Genomic DNA, 5,990 nt, shown 5'->3' with positions numbered 1-5,990 from the left:
TGTTGTTAACCAAAAATAAGTGCAGGAACTTATTCTCAGCTTGAGGTTCTAAACCCAGCCTGGAATGATCTTTCAACAAGGTGCGGTCTTCCAAATCTCTCATTTTGGTTTATAGGCATACAGTCATACAACATGGAAGCATACACTTTGGTGCTGCTCTGCCCTCATCAATCTTCTTGGTTACTTCATTAAAAAACTCGATCAAGTTTGTGAGACATGATTTTCCTCATACAAAACCATGCTGACTACCCCTAATCATTCTTTGCCTCTCCAAATGCATGTACATCCTGTCTTTCAGAATCACCTCCAACAACTTACGCACCACTGATGTCAGGCTCACAGGTCTATAGTTTCTAGGCATCTCCTTACATCCTTTCTTAAATAAAGGCACAACATTAGCCACCCTCCAGTCCTCCATTACTTTACCCATGTTTATAGATGATACAAATATTTATGTTAGGGGCCCCGCATTTTCTTCCGGAACTTCCCACAATATCCTGGGATACACTTGATCAGGTCTTGGAGATTTATCTACCTTTATGTTTTCTATGACCTTCAGCATTTACTCTTCTGTAATGAGAACTGTTTTCAAAACATAAATATTTATTTCCCTGATTTCTCTAGCCTGCATTTCTTTCTCAACAATTAAAACTGACCCAAAATATTCATTTAATGTCTCTCTCATCTGAGGTTTTCTTTCCTTACCAACCTTCCCCTTTTTATTTCCTGTTTTTAACTTCATTTTTCTATTTCCCGTCCAGTTAGGGTTTACCTCAAAAGTTACAAACTTTAAAAGCACAAATGCCCTCAAAATAATAGCTTATCATTACCTTATTAGACAACCACCGTCTCTGTTGAAATCTGCCCAGTGAACCTTCATTGAACTTCTTCCAAAGCAAGTATATTCTTCCTTAAGTAAGGAGACTGAAACTGTATACTGTATTCTAGCTGAGTCTCATCAGTCCTTACGGTTGTATCAAGATGTCTGTATGTTTATACTTTAATGACCTTGTAATAAAAGCCAGCATTCAATTTGCTTTCCTAAATACTTGTTGCACCTACAGGTAAATAATTTCAGATTCATATACAAAGATACCCAGATAGTTACCTATTTTTGTATTTCTTTCACAAAACCAAGTTGACTCTGTTTGATTATCTTGTGATTTTCTAGGTTTTCTTCAACTACACTCTTAATAATGGAATGACAGATATTAGATCAATGCTTTTTAAACATTCTCTTTTGGAGGATGGGGTTTGTAGACCTGTGAATTTGGGGGAAGTGAGTGGCCTGTAAGGGGACTATACTCCTGTGGGAACATGGGCAAGAGAGGAGATCTGTGTGCGTTGGTGGAGGGGTTGCGTCGGTGCATGGTGGGTGATCAAAGACCTGTAAGAACAGCAGTTGTGGGGTGTAATGATTGTAACGACGTCAGCCAGATGGACCTCATAGAATATGAGTTCCCTGCTTAGGGCTGTTAACCTGGTCCAATCAAGGAGCCCTGGCTGACAGATAAAACAGGGTGTTAGACATCTTGTTCACTCTGACAGCTGGCTCTGAGGGAACTGGATCAGTGTCAAGATGAGACTCAGCTAGAATACAGTATACAGTTTCAGTCTCCTTACTTAAGGAAGAATATACTTGCTTTGGAAGAAGTTCAATGAAGGTTCACTGGGCAGATTTCAACAGAGATGGTGGTTGTCTAATAAGGTAAGGATAAGCTATTATTTTGAGGGCATTTGTGCTTTTAAAATTTGTAACTTTTGAGATAAACCCTAACTGGACTGGAAATAGAAAAATATAAAGGATGACTTGGTGACAGGATACCGAACCCTGTGGAATTATTTCATGGGGAAAGCTGTTTAATCCAAAGTATAAAGCACCCAATATTTACATTAGGTTTTACAGCACAGGATTCAGGCTTCCAAGATCCACAATTAGGTCACACCCACTATTAAAAAATCTCCCATGATTAAAAATGCCACTCATTTGTGTACACTCGGAATTCAAAAGCAATCATTGCTGACTTTGAGCTTGTGACCCCAAAATTCTAGCTGACAACCCCTTTGAGGAATCACAATTCAGAATGTCAGAAGCTGTATGTTATAGTTTAGTCCTTTTTAGCTCCCTCCTTTTTCGAACACAGGTGTTACCTTCAAGACTCCAAGAACTTTTGAAAGATCACAACCAATTAACCTGTTATCTCTGCAACTTCTTTTTGAAGTACTGGGAATGCAGATCCAGTGTTTTATCAGCCTTTAATTAATTTTCCAAATATCTTGCTTAAGCAATAGTGACAACTTTAATTACCCCTTCCTTTTTGACTCTTGATTTTTCTTCTAATCTTGAGATATTTCTAATGTCTTCTAGTGTGAAGACAGATGCATATTGCTGGCTCAAAATCTCTGTACCATTTCCTTGTTGCCTACTATTAAGTCACCAGTCTCAGTAGTTTTCAGATAAGGATAAGAGGGATGAGGTATAATTATGCCATGACATGCAGATCCAATTCATTTTCCATTATACAGCCAGACATGTGTCCTTATTTCTATGTGGTGCTATGGTTTAATATTTATTTATAGTTAACCTACAATTTCTGACAATTTGGAAAGGGAAAAGCAGAGTTGCTGGCAATCAAGGATAGATTTCTCTGCTGTCAGAGAAGGGTTGATGCATTAGTGACCATTTTCCAGCATTCTGTAGACTCTAGAAACATTCCAATGGACTGGAGGGTAGCTCATGTGACCCCAGTCTTTAAAAAAGGAGGGAGAGAGAAAATGGCAAATTATAGGCCGATTAGGTTGACATCAGTTGTGGGGAAAATGCTGGAGTCAGTCATTAAGGATGCAATAACTAAGCATTTAGAAAGTGATGACAGAATTGGTCCTAATCATGGATTCACTAAAGGCAAATCATGCTTGACAAATCTTCTGGAATTTTTTGAGGATGTGACTGTAGATTAGACAATAGTGAATCAGCAGATGTTGTGTATCTGGACTTTCAAAAGGCTTTTGACAAGGTTCCGCACGAGATTAGTAAGGAAAGTTAAAAGTCATGGTATCAGAGGTAATGTATTAACATGGATAACGAGCTGGTTGGCAGATAGGAAACAAAGAGTTGGAATAAATGGGTCCTTTACAGAGTAGAAGGCAGTGATGGGTGGGGTGCCACAGGGTTTAGTGCAATTGTATATTGTTCACAATATACATTAAAGATTTGGATAAAAGAATTGATTGCAATTTCTCTAAATTTGCAGATGACACTAGGCTGAGTGGCAGTGTATACTGTGAGGAGAGCGTGAAGGATATGGGGTGACTTGGACCTACGGACTGAGTGAGCAAATACTTGGCAAATGCAATATAATGTGGATAAATGTGAGGTTATCCACTTTGGTTGACACATTATTATCTGAATGGTGGCAGTTTAGGAAAAAGTGAGGTGCAATGAGATTTGGGTGTCATGGTGGAACAGTCGCTAAAGATTGGCGTGCAAGCAATGAGGAAAGCTAATGGCGTGCTGGCCTTCATAGTGAGAGGATTTGAGTATTGGTGTAAGGATGTCTTGCTGCAGTTATACAGGGCCTTGGTAAGGCCACACCTTGAGTGTTGTGTGCAGTTTTGGCTCCTAGCCTGAGGCAGGACATTCTTGATATTGAGGGAGTCCAGTCCTGGGATGGCAGGACTGACATATGAGGAAAGACTGGATCAACTGGGCTTGTATTCACTGGAATTTAGAAGAATGATGGGGGAATCTCATAGAAACATGTAAAATCCTGATGGGACTACCCAGGCTAGATGTGGGAAGAATGATCCCGATATTGGGGAAGTCCAGAACTAGGGGTCAAAGTCTAAGAATAAGGGTATGCTATTCAGGACTGAAATGAGGGAGAATTTCTTCACTCAGAGTTGTGAACCCGTGGAATTCTCTCCCACAGGAAGCTGTTGGGGCCAGTTCATTAGATATATTCAAGAGGGAGCTGGACGTGGCCCATGCAGCTGAAGGGATGAAGGGGTATGGAGAGAGGGTGGTACTGGGATACTGAGATTGCATGATCAGCCATGATTGCAGTGAAATGTGGTGCAGGCTCAAAGGGCTGAATGGTCTTCTCCTGCACCTATTTTCTATGGTTCCATGTTTCTATGACCTCCACTCCACTATAATGTTGATGCCACCAAGAGGAGGCCACTGGAGCGAGTGAAGGCAAGTGATTCCATGGTGCAATAAGATAATCGTTTAAAAACAGTCCCATGTATCATTGTTCTATTGTTCCACCTGTGAAGCAGAAGAGTATTAAAAACTGATCAAGATTGAACAGAAATAAATGCATTATTATGTATTTTGCACAGAGACTGTTGATGTTTAAAATCAGAAACAAATGCACATCTAATAATACAACAATCAATTCTATGTATTGCTTAATTTGACTTTCTATTGTTACTGTATCCCTTATGGAGAAACAGTTTGGAGCATAACAATATTGTTATTGTGAGTTTTACAATCACACTTAAAAAATCACAACACTGTTGAGGTTGAAGTTGCAGAGACAGGCACAGGAGTTCCTAGAAGCCTGGCACTCCACGAAGAAAGCCATCAACAAACACATAGAACTCGACCCCATATACACTCCATTGCAAAGGAAAACCGGAAGTGAGGTAATCCAGCTCAACGGACTCCAGAGTTTAAAAACCAGGCGGGAAAACATAACGGCGCTTCGTTAGAGGCTGCACTGATGATGTTACCCAGCAGGGTAATGAAATGTCTGTGGAACAACAACGAACCAACTCAGGAGCCAACCAACCTCAACATCCACAATCCGACCTACAAACCTACTCCAAAACCTTAGAAATCACAACTCCCTAACTCCCCACCTACGTTCACCTTTACTGGTTCCAACCCTGCCTCTTTGACCTATCTGTCTCCTCTCCACCTATCTTCTCCTTTATCCATCTTCTATCCACCTCCCCCTCTCTCCCTATTTATTTCAGAACCCCCTTCCCCTCCCCCATTTCTGAAGAAGGGTCTAGGCCCGAAACGTCAGCCTTCCTGCTCCTCTGATGCTGCTTGGCCTGCTGTGTTCATCCAGCTCTACACCTTGTTGTCTTAGACCACTCATTGATGCTTAGTTTGGGCTCTGCCAAAGACCATCGACTCCTGAACTCATTACGTCTTGCTCTGAATGTACAAAACAACTGAAATCCAGAGGTGAGATGACAAATGACTCCTCTTGACACCAAGACCACATTTGACTGTGTCATCAAGGAACCTTAGCAAAACAGGAGTTAATGAGAATTGGGGGAAATCTCTCCACTGGCTGAAGTCATATTTAAAACCAAGATGATCAGTGTGGCCATTCACTGGTTGTTACTCTTTCCAACGTTCCCATGTTCACCAGCTGTTCCAGTTCCACCTCCACTTTAAACCAAATAGTGTACTTTACTGGATGTGCCTTCAGATTCCTTGGATGAGCCTCTGGCTTCAGCTGTATTGTAATTTCAACTCCTTTCATTTCCCCAGAATTCCCTTCAAGACATCTTTATACTTGTCCAGGATTTCTTGCAAACTCATGTTTGAGTCTGCCAGCCTATTAACCTCACCCCATTTTAATTTTTGTAACCAGGAGAGTACAAATAATGCAACATAGTCTCCTTTCACTACATATAAAGGCAGTTCTGCACACTGGTCCCTTACCTGTAACTCCACCAGTGCATAGCCCTTCAATGGCACCACTTGTTCTGTGCATGTCCACAGCATAATCTTTGCAACCTTCAATAGCAGTGCCTTTAACTTCTCCCTATAGCCTGATTTGAATCAGAGACACTACTGCACCTGTATCAACTTCCATCTTTACTGTCTTAGCCTCTAATTTAGGAAGAACCCAGAAAAAATCAGCTTCACCCTGCATCGATACAATATTTAACCAAAACTTTGAGCCTTCTGTTTCTTCTGCAGACCCTGCTGACATTCTGTCTCCTCCCTGGCTGGTGACATGTAC

The sequence above is a fragment of the Rhincodon typus genome, chromosome 3 (assembly GCF_021869965.1).
Source record: "Rhincodon typus isolate 14 chromosome 3, sRhiTyp1.1, whole genome shotgun sequence".
NCBI classification, from domain to species: Eukaryota; Metazoa; Chordata; class Chondrichthyes; order Orectolobiformes; family Rhincodontidae; genus Rhincodon; species Rhincodon typus.
Note: the sequence above shows the minus strand (reverse complement) of the source record.